Below are 18,000 nucleotides of genomic sequence, written 5' to 3'. Positions count from 1 at the left end.
CTACTTTCACACTGAGGCACTATAGAGATAAAAATAGTGCCTGCAAAGCGCCCTGAAATAACCGCTGCATTCCCTCCAGTGTGAAAACCCAAGGGCTTTCACACTGGAGTGGTGCGCTGGCAGGACGCTCAAAAAAGTTCTGCCAGCCGCATCTTTGAGGCGCTGTAGAAGAGGTGAATACACTGCTCCTAAAGCGCTCCTGTCCATTGAAATCAATAGGCAGTGCCTCCAAACAGCCTCTGCAGCGGCGCTTGGCGGGCGGTTTTAACAACTTTTTGGTTAAAAGCCAACGCCCACGATGCCCCAGTGTGAAAGCAGCCTAAGAAATAAGCATCTTATATTCATTGCAGTAGATCTATTTGAGATAAAACCAGATTGATCTATAAGCACTATCTTAGATATGACTTTCGCTAGACTTATGGCTAACACTTTTGCCAATAGTTTTACATCCAATGTAAGCAATGATAGTGGGCGATATGATTCAGGGTTATTATGAATTTTATCAGGTTTTAAAAAAACTATAATAATTGCTTGATTCATAGAGGGTGGGAGAACCACATTCCAATGCTGTATTAAATACCTCTAATAATTCACGCAGTAACTCAGCTCCATAAACCATATAAACTTCCCCTGGTAACCCATCCACACCTGGGGCTTTTTATTAGGCAAACTAGAAGGGGCAGTTTGAAGTTTCTCTAATGTCAGGGGTTGGTCCAACATCTCCCTACCAGCCACTGATAATTCTGTTAGCGTAATGGAATTAGGAAAAAGTTGCAGTTCAGCCTCCTTATAGGATACTTTACTACTATACAAAGTTTAAAAAAAAAATGAAAAACATTGATGAGATCTCTAAGGTAGTTCACACAGTTTCGGTTGAAGAAGTTTGTAGTTCTATTACTCGTGTCATTGGTTTCTGAGCATTTACTATTGCTGCTAAGAGATTGCCTGTATTTTTCCCATCCTTAAAATAAGATTGCTGAAGAAAAAAAGTTTCTGCTCTGCTTTTTTACGAGAGATATCAGCATATATCTGTTGTTTTTGGATCCACTTCTGTTGTGTTTCTGTGGTAGGATTCGCTATATATTGAAGTTTGGCCTCTATATCATCTTTGTTCACTGAGCGTTCCCAAGCCCTAGTTCTTTTTTTTATCTTTGAAGGAAAAAGGTTGAACCAATAAGGATCCATAAAGTGCAAATCTGTGTTGAATTTAGAACTAACTTAAAAACCAATGGGGAATGATCAGAAAATCCTCTAGCTGCATAGGTCACTTCAGATAGCATGGGTAGCATCATAGAGGTGACTAATGCCAAGTCTATTCTAGACAAGGTCCCATGGGCGCTAGAGAAACTAGCAATTTCCAGACATCCATAAGACCAATCTCTCCGAATAGAGCCAGCAAAGGAAGTGCATACAGAAGTCACTAGGGCCATAGCCAAACCAAATTTATTCACAGAAGGGTCAAGGTAGTTATTAAAATCTCCTACTATTAACCAGGGGACATCAGTTTTGTCAGAGGTAAAATTAAGTAGTTCTTTAAGTACTTCTGATGAATATGGAGGTGGTATATATGTATATATATATATATATATAAGCTAATACATATGATTTTCTATACATTGTGCAATATAAAAATATATAGCAACCTTTATTGTCTGTTTGTACCTGTCTGCAGGAGAAATCAACATCATTTGCTATCAATATAGATGCACCTCTAAAATATGTAGTATAGGTAGAATGATATTGCCTACTATATTGTACTTGTTTCAAACAGTTTAATTGATGTATATTTAAATGGGTCTGCTATAGGCAGATAATAGACGGAGAAAATTGTTTCAATGTAGTAAACATTGCTTGTCTCTTTACTGGGTTGCTAAACCCTCTAACATGCCAAAATACCAAAACTTGCTTTAAAGTTGACATATTTCTATATTATCAAGTTTTAGAACCATAACCCTGGATCAAGTACTCCTGCAATTAGAGGATATAAGATGGAAACTAGTCCCATCCAATATCCAATTTAATAATACCGTCAGGTCAAAATCTCTAAAGGTTCTGTGTGAGAAAAAGATTTCTATATTCATTTTAATTCTCTGGTGAGCGCAAAACCAAAAAAAAACTAGATAGACCCCCCTAAACAAATTTCCATCCCCCTCAATAGCCATCTTCCAAAGGGTCCCATACATAGAAACGTCACAATATACACATAGGGGGTTATTTACTAAAGACAAATGCACTACAAGTGAAAACTACAAGTGCAAAGTACACTTGAAATTGCACTGAAAGTGCACTTGGAAGTGCAGTCGCTGTAGATCCAAGGGGGAAATGCAAGGAAAATAAAAAACAGCATTTTACCTTGCACATGATTGGATGATAAAATCAGCAGAGGTTCCCCTCATTTTAGATCTACCCCTCAAATTTACAGCGACTGCATTTCCAAGTGCACTTCCAGTGCAATTTCAAGTGCACTTTGCACTTGTAGTGCAAAGTGGATTTGCCTTTTTGAAATAACCCCTTAGTGTCCAAAATTTAATATATTTTGTCATTGAGGTATTTCAGCACCCTATACTGCATTTTGGCCACTAGATGGAGCCAATGATCTAGGGCAGGGGTGTCAAACTGGCGGCCCTCCAGCTGTTCCGAAACTACAATTCCCATCATGCCTCTGCCTGTGGGAGTCATGCTTGTAACTGTTAGCCTTGCAATGCCTCATGGGACTTGTAGTTTTGCAACAGCTGGAGGGCCGCCAGTTTGACACCCCTGATCTAGGGCGTTAATCTAAACAAAAACATACAGTGAAATTTAGTTCAGCTTGCATTAACGTTTCTGACAGTCGTGCAATGACTGTTTTAAAAAACAAAAAATTGCAAACATTTCCCACAATAACAAGATATAGAGAGTCTATTCTGTATTTTTTTTTTTTTTTTACTGAACTCTCTCCCCTGGCTCTATATAAGAAGAAAAACATTTTTCAAACTGGCCACCTCCCATCTAGCAAAGCAAGAGAAAAAAAAGGGAAGGAGATTCTCTCAGTTTATTTTATTTAAGTCTGTGCAGCCAAGTTTAGCAGGGTATAACATTGAATATGGCAGTTGCAAGATCTGCAGTCATTATTTTACATCTTGCTGTTTTTGTACTTCTGGAACAAAATCTGTAAAGAACATAACTTTAGTTTCATTAAAGAGAACTTCCTTCTGAGAATAAAGGGCCAGATCCACAAAAGGGATACGCCGGCGTATCTACTGATACGCCGTCGTATCCCTGTTTCTATCTATGCGACTGATTCACAGAATCAGTTACGCATAGATATTCCTAAGATCCGGCAGGTGTAATAGTTTTACACTGTCGGATCTTAGGATGCAGTACCTCGGCCGCCGCTGGGGGCATTTCTCGTCGCTGTCAATTTTTTTTTTTTTTAATTTTTCCCGCCGCATCTCTTTTTTTTCCAGACGCAGCTTTTTTTACCCGGCGCGATTCACAAAACTCGGCGTAACGTAATTTCGCGCAATGCACGTCGGGAAAATCGCGTCAGGAGCATGCGCAGTACGTCCGGCGCGGGAGCGCGCCTAATTTAAATGGGACTCGCCCCATTAGATTGGGCCCGCCTTGCGCCGGACAAATTTAAGTTACACCGCTGAAAATTTCTAGGTAAGTGCTTTGTGGATCGGGCACTTAGGTAGAGATTTTGCGGCGGTGTAACTTAAATAGGAAGATTTAAGTTAAGACCGCTCGTTGTGGATCTGGGCCAAAATCTCTATTTTGTTGATTGAGCAGTATTAGAAATGGCAATGGTGGAGCGCCTTCTGGTAAAGGCCAACTAGGTACACGGTGTGCTCTTTGAACTGAAAAGGACATAGACATATGTTCTTTTCCAGTCATCTCCCATAACCATGATTCCGCTAATTCTGTCGGCTTTGCACCCTCAAAATGCTCTTAGAGGCCTACCAGCCTATTATTACACCGGAGACTGTTTTCAAGATCTTCCAACTTGCGAGCATAAATGTCCGATTTTTCATTGCCTCTTTAATATCCATACCCAGTGGCTGTGTAGTGTCCTCTAATTCTTGAAAACGACCTTCCAAAGCAGACGTTTTTTCTTTTATCTTCTGTACATCTTGAAGAAGAAAAGTACATTTTTCTTTAAGTTCACTTACCCGGTTAAATTGCATAAAGAATTCTGACTTTGTTGCACTGCGCTTAACACATATAATAATGTGGGCTCTGATGGCGGTAATGGTGTTGTTAAAGTATGTAGGTCATTTGACTGTTTGTCAATGTGCTGTCTCATGCTCTTATGCATTACTTCCACTTCACATCATTTAATCTGAATATTTATGTAGAGCAGTTGTATATATTCCAATTCTTCACTGGCTTCATGCTGAGACACTTAATTTTCACCATCTTTAGATCTAAGTGCAAATTTTACAAGTTTAGCAGCAGCAGCTTCTTTAGCCTTCTCTTTTACTGATTTACCACTGTGTGTTTGCTAAGAAAATCTGCCAGCATATTGTGTAGGGACTACAGCATTTAAAGCCCCCTGTCCCTCTTTCCATCATTTCATAGTTTTATTTGCACCTCTCCTTTCTATTTCTCCTGTTCTCCTCTCTCTTCCTCTTACTCCTTTATTTTCCCCCTTTTTCCCCTCTCACTTTACTTCTTCCCCTTTTCTTAATTGTATAAAAATTACTTTGCAATTATTCTGCTGCTTTGCAGCTCAGTTTTCGGCAGATTTTAACCTGATAAAAATAACAAATAACCTATCCCCCGAGTTCTGCCGAGTTTTGCCGATTCCAGACAATTTCAGCAAGCTCAAGTCATTCATGGCTCCCGTCATTTTCGAACACAGAGATATGATCAGCGTGTTTCCTTGAGCCTTTTCGATGTTTCCCGAAGCTCGTTGGAATGCTTCTGAGGCACCACTCACTCCTATCGGCTCCAAGTCCTCACCGTGAGTCCCCAAGAACCAATGAGTGCCTCAGATCCGCAAGGCGCCTCTAGCAGAGGACGACAAAGGTGGAGACCAGATCATACACAAAAGCCAGTCACAGGACACCACTGCCAGGTACAGGGGGGAGCCGGGCAAGCTTCTGTTCGGAAGTCTCAAAGGTATCTCGAATGCAGCAAATTTAGTGAGGCAGAGGGGGATATCACATGGAGAGAGTACAGTCGCCATGTAGGGGGGAATATATCCCAGAGAGAGTACAACTGCCAAGTAATCCAGAACATGCCGAAAACATCCACGTCCCAGGCCTTAGCTAGTGCACGGCTGTGTTTCAGAGTCAGCAAGTTGATTCGAGAAGAGAGGGGAGGATTAAGACAAATCAGGTCAGCTACCGGGCATAGATCTTGGGAGGTTATCCAGAATAGTCTATAGGATAGAAGAGCCAGAGCACGCCCTACACATGTCCACTCACATCACCACTCAACCTGTTTCACTACATTGATAACATGTCTAAAAAAAAAAAAAAAACTACATCCATACGATCTGCAGTATTTCTAAAAGTGGAACATTGTTTGACCTTACGTATTATACATGACTGAATAATATGTTTGGGTTGTCTTAAAATATAATTTCACAACCATTTGGTAGGTTTGTATAAGAAATGTTTCATCTTCTTGGCAGTCAGTATTAGGCCTTAGAGCAGTTGTGTTGTGTAGTCTACATTCAAAGAATCCAGAATTGTGATTTGTTATAATACATTTTTCCCCCTATATACTACAGTTATGCCTGGATAAGATAATGGTGCTGTCTTATCCAGAGATGCTGTGCCACTTTTTTTTACATTAATCCCTCATGTTAATGTATTGCATCAAATTCATAAAGCATTTGCAACACTTTTGGTTCCGACTCGTGCACCAAGTTCGAAAAGTTCTAAAATTTGCCACTTTTACATTGTGTCGCATTGAATTCCCCAAATGTTGTAGTTAAAGCGGAGGTTCACCGCTAAAATGCTGTTTTTACCCTTAGAGTGATGCTCATTTAGTCTAGGGGAATCGGCTAGTTGTTTTAAAATCGAACCTGTACTTACCTTTTTAGAGAGCGATCTTCTCCGCCACTTCCGGGTATGGGCTGCGGGACTGGGCGTTCCTTCTTGATTGACAGTCTTCCGACGGTCGCATCCATCGCGTCACGATTTTCCGAAAGTAGCCGAACGTCGGTGCGCAGGCGCAGTATAGAGCCGCACCAACGTTCGGCTTCTTTCGGCTACTCGTGACGCGATGGATGTGACCGTCGGAAGCCTGTCGGAAGACTGTCAATCAAGAAGGAACGCCCAGTCCAGAAGACCCATACCCGGAAGTGGCGGAGAAGATCGCCCTCTACAACGGTAAGTACTGCTCGGGTTTTAAAACAACTAGCCAATTCCCCTAGACACAACGAGCATCAATCTAAGGGAATCGAAGTTAAAAAAAACATTTATGGGAGAACTCCCGCTTTAATTAAGATCAACTCTCTTGTGGCTTACAGGGAGAAAAAGCATCTGAGACAGATTTTACAAGCGTGTCTCTCATGCATTCTAATGCCCCGTACACACCATCACTTTATGTGATGAAAAAAAACGACGTTTTTAAAAACGTCACTTTAATTGACCGTGTGTGGGGGAAAACGTCATTTTATGTCTTGTAAAAAACGACCCAAAAAAATTGAAGCATGCTTCAATTTTATGTGTCGTTTTTCAAAACGTCATTTTTTACTTCACAGAAATTGACCGTGTGTAGTAAAAAACGTCTTTTAAAACGATGTTTTTTCACCCGCGCATGCCCAGAAGCTACTTATGAAGCAAGCTTCAATGGAAAAAGTGGTGAGAACGTAACCTCGCTTTGCTAGAACATTGTGAGAAAAACGATGGTGTGTAGGCAACTTCGTCTTTGAAAATTGAAGTTTCAAAAACGTCATTTTTTACTTCACAGAAAATTTCGTTTTTTTTCATCACATAAAGTGATGGTGTGTACGGGGCATAAAAGTGGCCCAGCATGAGCCAAATTCAAGTACAAATTCCTAGACAGGTACATGAATTTGCCGCATTCTCCACCACTTTTAGATTGCATGAGAGACACTTTCGCAAAATCTGTCTGTGCCAAGATTTATGAATTTCAGGGAGTGAATAATTGTGAGTATATTTAAAGATTAAAGCATAACTTTACCCATAACAACTTAATAAAAAATAATGTTCTTTAGTAAGAAACATACAGTTCACATCAATAATTGTGCTACGAAAATGAGTGTGTGCTGTGAATTGCCTCCAGCATTGCTCCTGTTTTTTCTTGCTGACCAGCATTAAATCTTTAGGCTGTCAGCAAATCAGCCTCTAGTTGCTCTGATTTTCAGCACAATGCCAAAAAATTGCAAAAATGTAGAGCAACTGTACATGTACAGAGCAGGGTGAGATAGTGTATTACTGGATTTAAAACAGTATAGGCACTGATGTTAAACATTTTATATAGCTATACCTATATGGGGCCAGTCTGAAGTCATCTAGCAGAACTTAATTTTCTGACTAAAGTTCCACTTTAAGTGCATTTTATTTGAAGTGGAACTATACCCACCAATTTTAACAGTTTCCTAAAACAGTTCCATTAAAAGCATGTCTCTGATAATAACTGCCATAATTACTGATGTGCTTATGTCAGCTCTCAGCTGAATTTTTAAACTCCTGATTAAACACTCCCTGATCTAAACAGAAGCTAAGACAACGCCGTCCTAAGCTGCAAAGGGTAGCAGGGTTTATTTCCGCTTTACCAAACCCAACCAAAAACCATCCCAAAACTCACTAGGAATGATCTCTGTAAGACCCTGTATCTCTGCTTTCCCCAGTTCTTGGTTATGTTACTTGCCCACAGTGATGTCCAGCTAAATTGTGAGTGCACAGCTCTGAATGTGAAACAGATTGTGACCAGAAACTGACACAAATATTGTCTTTTCCCATCCTCACTGTAGTGAACTGTTGGTAGTTCTCTATTGTCACCCAATGCTACATGATCACATATAGGTGTCTTAAAATGGACTTATCTTTTAAGTGTTTGGTGTATTTTCACCTATAGCAACATCTAAGCAATAAGCCTTCACTAGCTTAGAGTTGGTGGATTTATGTAATGAACTTGATTTTGACTGACTGTGCTTTGTGACAGATTAAAGAAAACCATTTGGCCTTATCCTTGATGCATTTCTAATTCCTGGAAAATGTTGTTCTAACGGGATTTAACAGTACAGTTTCCTATTTAGTTTCTATATTGCTTCTAAATGTTCTTTTGTGTTTCTCAGGGGACCATCTTTCTCACTAATGAAGACTGTCACTTGTTTGACCTCATTTGCACTTGTCTTAATTCTGTTACTAATCTAAGATCATTAACTTTACCCAATATACCACTTCTGTTTTACATAGCCGGATTCTTGACCTTGTCAGTCAAATGACAGTGTGCATCTCTTGTAAGGAGTTTGCATTCTTATTGTGTTTCTGGGCCCACAAATAGATTTGGTTGCTGATTATCAATTCAACATTTGGAACATCTGTGTAAATACCTCAAAATCACTAGTAAACAAAAAGAGACCATACAGTCTATGCAAGAGATTTTTCTTCCAGATTGAGCACTGCTTGCAACAATCAATTTATTGATTGGGAGAAGGCATATGAGTGATAATGAATGCTTCTAACTGTTGGAAATGTTCAATATCACAGAAAGATTTTCAGACTTGTATGGAAAGGAGCACATAAATGACCATGTGTGTTCAACTAACACAGATCGGTTGAGTAGAGAAGAAGATTGTGGTGATTCCCAACTATAGTCAGCTTGCAAGGAATCCTGATAAACGGTGTATAAAATATTTAGTTCAAAACAGAAGTCTCTGATTTAATATGTTTGCAAATATATGAGAGAAAGATATGCCAATGTCAGGGTGTCTCACACTCTGCACTGTATGGTCCCTACTCTAATCTTCAGAAGTACCCACCTGGGATATATAATGCAACAAAAACACTTTAGGTTAAGTCCTTACAAGTGTAATCAATACAGAAAACACACAAAATGGCAAATGCTAGATTAGTTTAGAACTATTGGATACCTAATAAGAGAGACTATTTTTTTTTTTTTGCCCATTATCTGTTTTACAAACCAATATGTTTGCTTGTGAATATTATTTAGTTTAAATATAAAAATATATATATTTGTTGTTTCCATTAATACAGGCAGTCCCAAGGTTGCAAACAAGTCAGGGTCTGTAGGTTTGTTCTTAAGTTGAATTTGTATGTAAGTTGGAACGGGTACATTTTTTAAGTATGATTCTAGCCAAAATAAATGTTTTTTACGTTTTTTTGGATAGCATAGGGAAGGGTTAACACCCCTGTAACATTTGTTTTGCTGTCTGTGTCCCTGTTCAGAAGAGTTTAGCTCATTTTCTGTCCCTGTGACAATTGGATTTTAAAAATCTTGGGTTGTTGTGGAAACAAACATTGGTAATAAAGCTTCAGTGAATACACCTTTTTCCCCATGATTACTCTTGAGCCTCGTACACACGATCAGTCCATCCGATGAGAACGGTCCGATGGACCGTTGTCGTCGGTTAACCGATGAAGCTGACTGATGGACCGTCGCGCCTACACACCATTGGTTAAATAACTGATCATGTCAGAACGCGGTGACGTAAAACACAACGACGTGCTGAAAAAAAGTTCAGTGCTTCCAAGCATGCGTCGACTTGATTCTGAGAAAGCGTGGATTTTTAACCGATGATTGTGCCTACTAACGATCGTTTTTTTCCCATCGGTTAGGAATCCATCCGTTAAATTTAAAGCAAGTTGGCTTTTTTTTAACCGATGGTTAAATAACCTATGGGGCCCACACACGATCGGTTTTGGCCGATGAAAACGGTCCATCAGACCGTTGTCCTCTGGTTAACCTATCGTGTGTACGAGGCCTAACAGGAGTGAATTTCCCTTCCTAGGGGTATATTTCATCCCACTTCCTGTTATCACCCTCCATTTGTAGGTATGAATCGTATATAAGTTGGGTTTTTGTAAATCGGGGACAACTCATATGGACTCACAAAGTGATAACCTGTTCTATAATTTTTGTGAACTGACTTACACATATAAAATAGCACGCACTTTAATTATATAATGTGCATGCAGTATATTTAACTGATCAGTATGATGAGCCATTAACCTTTATGTAAAAAATATGTTTTTGATGCTAAAGATTAGAACATAATGTAAAGTAAGAAAATACCATATGTGTTATGGTTTGTAGAATTGATCCTAGTGTGCTTTTTTTCTAAACAGGAGCTATAATACTATAGGTACTATGCAGAATGTGTATTAGCGGTATAAATAGCTAGGCAACCATAGTCTCAACAGCTACTTATACCTGCATAATGCAATTTAACAGAGGCATTCAGTTCTTTAAAGTGTTGTTGTGTTTACTATGCAGTTAGTCTAATGGCCTTCCAGAATGGAAATTGATCAATTTCAAACAATCAAACACTTGGAAGGTCTTCTTTTCATCAATCTTGCATATCTGTCCTTCAGTGCAGGTCGATCAGTTCATAGAAGCTCTCAGCTGCCAGTGTCTTATGGATGTAGCTTAACTTTGGAATCTCAGAGTACAACAGAAAAGCAGAAATTAGAGCTGCTGATTTTACTGTGGTATATGTTTGCCAATACCATCTGCTGTGAATATTTATGTTCCATACTAGGAATATGCTGGGATTTTTTTAGGGATAGATGGTCAAATGAAATAAAAAAAAAGATTTAACACCAAAAAGATAATAAGTGACTTTAACACAGAAACATTAGCCAGTCAGTGAGAATCGGATGCCTTCCCTTGCACAGCTTCTCTCTTCATACTGTGGGAATAGCATGAAAGAAGTGAGTTGAGATGTCAGCAGTACTGAGAAACAATTGCACTGGCACTGTCTGTACAGCAGAGGTGGCCTGGCAGAGGGGTTTTGCTGTGTGATAGTGACATTGCTATATTGACATAGACATTGCTAGCTGACAAGTGGCAAATAAGCAGCATGGCAATCCACATTATTTAATGCCTTGTAGTCACATTCTCCACTACAACCACATTTTGTATTTTATTTTTTATTCTCCCCACCTCAAAAGCCACATTTTCCCTATAACATACAACACTATTTTCTGCTTGCCTTACTTTTAACAGCAGGGTACATTCAATGCAGTAGAAAGGCAGTGCACTGTTTAGGCACTCAATCTACTTTCATACCTGCCAGAAACAAACTGGGAGCACCTATGAGAAACCACCTGGTATCACTGTGCAGGATCTAACCCTTACTATAGAGTAGGGATGAGCTTTGAGTTCGAGTCTAACTCATGTTCGACTCGAACATTGCCAGTTCGCCTGTTCGGCGAACAGCGAACAATTTGGGGTTTTCGCTGCAAATTCGAAAAGTCGCCGAACACCCTGTAAAAGTCTATGGAAGAAATCTAAAGTGCTAATTTTAAAGGCTAATATGCAAGTTATTGTCATAAAAAGTGTTTGGAGACCTGGGTCCTGCCCCAGGGGACATGTATCAATGCAAAAAAAAGTTTTAAAAACTGACGTTTTTTCGGGAGCAGTGATTTTAATAATGCTTAAAGTGAAACAATAAAAGTGAAATATTCCTTTACATTTCGTACCTAGGGGGGTTGTATAGTATGCTCTTGTTTCCCATGCTTAGTACTGTCCCTGCACAAAGTGTAATTTCTCTACCCTATCCAAAACAAACACAAAAAAGTTTTGCCTTTAGTTATACTTTAAGTTTAGTTAAAAAAGCGCCTATATCTTCCATCACACTATGCACATACCTCCTCTTTACTGACACAGTAGCAATTGGTCTAAAATAGCCAAGCGTGTCCTAAAATGTATCAAGGTATAAAAACTTTTATAATCTAAAATATAAACTTTTATATAAACTTTTGACTAATCTAAAACACTGGGGTAGATTCAGGTACCTTTGCGCATTTTTTACGGAGGCGCAGGGCAACGTTTTTGCCCTGCGCCCCCGCAAATTTTCTGCGCTACCCGCGATTCACGGAGCAGTAGCTCCGTAAATTGCGTGGGCACTCCGGCAAAATGCCCGGCGTAAGCGCGCGCAATTTAAATGATCCCGTAGGGGCCGGGAATCATTTAAATTAGGCGCGTTCCCGCGCCGATCGTAGAGCGCATGCTCCGTCGGGAAACTTTCCCGACGTGCATTGCGGCAAATGACGTCGCAAGGACGTAATTTGCTTCAAAGTGAACGTGAATGGCGTCCAGCGCCATTCACGATTCACTTACGCAAACTACGTAAAGTTCAAATTTCGCGACGCGGGAACGACGGGTATACGTAACATTGGCTGCCGCAGGGGCAGCCTTACGCGAAAACCGCCGTACGCAAACTGCGTACGCAGGGCTCGCGTAACGTTGTGAATCGGCGTTAGTATGCAATTTGCATACTATACGCTGAGCACAACGGGAACGCCACCTAGCGGCCATCGCAAGAATGCAGCCTAAGATATGCGGGCATAAGAGCCTTATGCCACGCATATCTTAGGCTGCAGTCGGCATAACGAGGTTCCTGAATCAGGAGCATTCGTTACGCCGGCGCAAGTAAGCAATTGCGCTCTGTAACTATGGTTACGCAGGCGCAATTGCTCTCTGAATCCGGGCCAACTGAGTATAAAATGTATGTGAAAAGGACAAATACTCATGCATTTGCTGTAATAATTACCAGTTTATTCAATCTATTCACTTTTGCTCATATTTATATTACCGGTTTATGTACTCTTCTCTGCCAAAAGAGTCCGTAAAAATGCCCAGTGATTATCCACGATAGGAACGAAAAGGCAACATCACATGTCAGTTAAAGTCAAAGTGCTGCGTGCTGTATGAGAATACTCATTTTTTTCGGCTGACAAGACATCAGAGTTTATTGTGGCTACAGAACTTTGGTATAGTAGAAGAATTACTTGTCTGTAACCAACATGACACAAAGCACATGATAATATCTGTATTGTTCATGGCTATTTTAGTTGCATCACTTCATTTCCTTTTTCTCTGCTGCTCATCTTCTGTCATTTCTCTTCTTTTTTTTTTTTTAACAATGCACAAATGGATGTAGCAAAAAGTTATTAGCTTAATAAGGTCCTATAAACCCCAGTCTGCGGATAGTGGCCACATTTTTAATGTAAAGCTGACTATCCTGTCAACTCAAAATTTGTGTTAAACAAGGAGGGTGGATCATGTGGAATTTTGGCATTGCTGCTTACCCTGGATACGTTAGATGTGCCTAGAAGTATAAATATAGGGACAAAAACTACCAAAGTTTGGCTTGGATGCCTGTTCTGTATTGTGGCCATAGGTATAGATTTTAGGCAAGGATGAGGAGGTATGTAGAGTTAATAGAAAACTATAGAAAAAAACTCTTAAAGTTTTCTTCTTCCAGGCCTTATTCCCTAATGCACTTGGCACAATACTAAGCACTAATGCAACCATTATAAAGTCTCTCAACAATGAAGAGGTTTACTAAAACTGAACACACCACAGGCTACTAGCATTTAAGTGAAATGTTTGCCAAAATAATCATCATCATTAATATGGATGCCAAGCAGTTCCAGCCAAGTCATGATGCTTTCAGTGTGCAGCTGTTTCAGATCACCCAGCTGGTCAGATGTTTTCCAGGCTAATGACTTGGCTTCAGTTAGGAAACGTAAGACTTCTGTACTAGAAGTAAAATGGATTCATCTATACTTTATGTCATAAAAGATAAGAAGGATGTGATTTGTTGAAAGTTTTTTGCTATTTACTCAAAACACTGTCAGTTATGGTTGTGGAGATTGCTAAGAAGCACCATGAACAAAGTATGACAGGAAGCTAAAAGAAATAGAATGGGCCGCAATATTTTTACCATGGTGGCAGGCAGATGCTATTGTAGGAAACATTGACTGGCTATCTCAGAAGAACTTTTCTAACTCCTTCTCAGAAATATGTTCCCCCAACATTTTCTGCCAGTGCCCTTTCATTAGTGAGGACCTTACTATACTGATTACAATGAATTATCTGGAGCAATTAATTCTCTCCAGGATATGCTGCTCTCTGGATGGTTTGCTCAACCTCAAATATCAAAGGGCTTAAAGTATATCTAAACCCAAGAACAAAAATTTGATATATTTAAGCTTACCAGTCGTTAGCTGCTGTGACTGCATTCATTATTTTTTTTTTTTAGGCTAAGCATTTTTTCTGCAAGTACAGAAAAATATATCTTCATTCTACCAGAAATCAAGTTTCTTTGTAACTTTTTGTGAGGTTGCTGTCATGATCAACAGATGAAAATAAAGAAAAAAATATTTTCAAAAATAACTAAAGCAGACACCTATTCTAAGGACTGGAAGCTGTAACATAATACATTTTGGTTCTTTGGTTTAGATACACTCCAAGGCTACATATAAACATAAGACAGTGCTAAGCAGACTTGTGGCTGAAATGCATACTATTTGTAATCGTCTGATTATGGAGGTATAGACTCCAGAAAGAGATAATTTTGCCCCTGTACAAATCATTAGTAAGACCTCATCTGTAATTTGCAGTTCAGTTTTTGGCACCAGTTCTCAAAAAGGATATCGGTGAACTGGAGAAAGTGCAGAGAAGGGCAACCAAACTGATAAGGGCCATGGACGAGGAAAGATTAGAGGAAGTGAATGTATTCTCTCTTGAGAAGAGGAGATTAAGGGGGAATATGATCAACATGTATAACTAGAAAATGCATTTCCTGCAGAAAATGCGTGGGAATGCTGAATAGCTGAATTGCTAAAGCTAACTGGATGAATAGCCTAAATCTGTAAGAAAAAGTTAAAGAAGTGAGCATAGTTGGAAAAGTAGGAATGATTTTAAAATAAACATGAATTTCATTAAAAAAGTTTAACAACACCACTAATGTATGAAAGATGTGGAATATTTAAAGTTTTTTTGAAAAGCTGACACTAAACTGAATTGTTGGCTTTAAAATTTTTCAAAGAATAAGCCCAATACACACTCACATGTTTAATCGATTAAAAGCTCTTTGATCATTAATCCCCACACCTAATGAGTGACAGACAGTGTGAGAGAATCCTTCAAACAAGCCATAATAAAGCCACAACAGTACATGCTATCAAAACAGTGACTTCACTGTTAGAGACACACGGCCTTTGTGAATATATCGGTATAAAATTTATGTTGATAAACTTAAAAATGTGGGCATGTCAGCGATTTAAAAAATAAGTTAGTTGTGCGAAACGCTGGGAAATGTGAAGAATTTTATACAGGACAGTCAATGGAAATAAGTGTAGAACTCTTGTCATTTGGAAGCTCAACCAGCCAAAAGTAAAAGGCGTATTACGAAACTTGCCTGAAACTAGATAAAAATACCTACGTTTTGATGTATAAATTGTGTATGACAAGTAGATCTTGTGGGCGTGAGAGCAATTTATAGAGAAGGAACTAAGATCATTTTTTTAAGGCTCTGTGCTATAGCTATGACATCATCCACTCTAACCAACCCAATACACACTCTGTTTAATCGATAAAACTTCCTGAAATGATCACTAAACTTAAACAGCTTTTTCACAAAAACTGTAAAAGATATCAAACTGAAAAGATATAGCCGGATAGCTGAATATTTTGTGAACATTTTAAAGTTTGCTTGGCATCTGTAGGTGAAAGTATGAAGGAGCTGAAACTTTTGGGATCGGAAGAAGATTTTAAGGATTTGAAGCATGCTCTCATTGACTTCAATGTTAAAAAAAGTGTTAAAAAGCTTAATATTTTAAATAGTATAAATAGTAGAAAAAAAGTTGAACAAGTCTCATCATTACAATTTGAACATTTTAAAAGTTGAATGGTTTAAATAGCTGAAAGAATGCAGAAGTTACGCAGAGCGAAAAAACGTACAGAATAATACAATTAAAATTAAGAAGAATAATAAAAAACGAATAACAATACTGGGAATGCTTGGAGAGCATTCCCACTAAATACATAAGTGGTCCATATAGTGAACTTGGTGTTAAAGTGAATAACTCAAGGACAAGGACAAGTGGGCACTCTTTACATCTGGAGGAAAGGAGATTTAATCTCCAAATATGGAAAGACTCCCTCAAGAGCAGGTTCTGGCCAGCTCAGTAAAAAAGGCCTGGATTATTTCCTAAATGTACATATTATAACTGGATACTAAAATTTATAGGTAAAGTTGATCCAGGGAAGATACGATTGCCTCTTTTTTCAACCAGACTAAGGGCCAGATTCTCAGTGGAGTTGCGCCGTTGTATCTATGCGCCTGATTCATAGAATCAGTTACGCATAGATCTCCCTTATATCCGACAGGCGTAAGTCTCTTACGCCGTCGGATCGTAACTGCATATTTACGCTGGCCGCTAGGGGCGTGTACGCTGATTTACTAGTCGAAATATGTAAATGATCTAGATACGTGAATTCACAAACGTACGCCCGGCCGACGCAGTACAGTTACGCCGTTTACGTTAGGCTTTTCCCGGCATATAGTTACCCCTGCTATATGGTGGCGTAAGTGCGGCGTACCAATGTTAAGTATGGCCGTCGTTCCCGCGTCGAAATTTGAAAAAGTTACGTTGTTTGCGTAAGTCGTCTGTGAATGGGGCTGTATTAGGAGCAATGCACACTGGGAAATTCCACGGACGGCGCATGCGCCGTTCTGGAAAAACGTCAATCACGTCGGGTCACAGAACATTAACATAAAACACGCCCCCGTGTCCCACATTTGAATTAGGCAGGCTTACACCGACCGATTTACGCTAGGCCGCCGCAACTTACGGAGAAAGTGCTTTGAGAATACAGCACTTGCCCATCTAAGTTGCAGAGGCGTAACGTAAATCGGATACGTTACGCCGCTGCAAAGATACGCATATCTACGTGAATCTACCCCTAACTATGCGCCAGATTCACGTAGGTGAGCGGCGGCGTAACGTATCGTAGATACGTTACACCGCCGCAAGTTTTCATCGCAAGTGCCTGATTCATAAATCACTTGCGATGAAAACTACGCTGGCAGCCTCCGGCGCAAGGCGGGCCAATTCAAATGGGCGTGTGCCATTTAAATTAGGCGCGCTCCCGCGCCGGACCTACTGCGCATGCTTAGTTTCGCAATTCCCGTCGTGCTTTGCGCACCGTGACGTCCTTTTTCGAACGGCGCCGCGCGTAGCGTACTTCCGTATTCCCGGACGTGTTACGCAAACAACGTTAAATTTTAAATTACGACGCGGGAACGACGGCCATACTTTAGACAGCAATACGATTGCTGACTAAAATTAGGGCACCCAAAACGACGACTAACTTTGCGACGGGAAACTAGACTAGCAGCGACGTAGCGAACGCTAAAATCCGTCGTGGATCGCCGTAAACTCCTAATACCCAACGCTGGTTTACGACGCAAACTCCCCCCAGCGGCGGCCGCGGTACTGCATCCTAAGATCCAACAGTGTAAAACAATTACACCTGTCGGATCTTATGGATATCTATGCGTAACTGATTCTATGAATCAGTCGCATAGATAGAAACAGAGATACGACGGCGTATCAGGAGATACGCCGTCGTATCCCTTTTGTGAATCTGGCCCTATGTAACTATCTTAAAGGGGTTGTAAAGGTTTGTTTTTTATTTTCTAAATAGGTTCCTTTAAGCTAGTGCATTGTTTGTTCACTTACCTTTTCTTTCAATTTCCCTTCTAAATGTTTTTTTTCTTTGTTTGAATTTCTCACTTCCTGTTTCTCCTCAGTAAACTTTCCACCATCATCCGAGCGGTGGAAAGTCAGTCAGAACAGCTTACTGAACACCGTACTGAGGAGGAACAGGAAGTGAGAAATTCAGATAAAGAAAACAAAGAAAAAAAACATTTACAAGGGAAATTAAAGGAAAATGTTAGTGAACCAACAATGCACTAGCTTAAAGGAACCTATTTAGAAAATAAAAAAACAACCTTTACAACCCCTTTAAAGCGGATGTGCCATGGGAAAATAATATTAA

Source organism: Rana temporaria, chromosome 7 (assembly GCF_905171775.1).
Source record: "Rana temporaria chromosome 7, aRanTem1.1, whole genome shotgun sequence".
Lineage (NCBI taxonomy): Eukaryota > Metazoa > Chordata > Amphibia > Anura > Ranidae > Rana > Rana temporaria.
The sequence above is the reverse complement of the archived record's forward strand: the minus strand, read 5'-3'. Positions refer to the sequence as shown.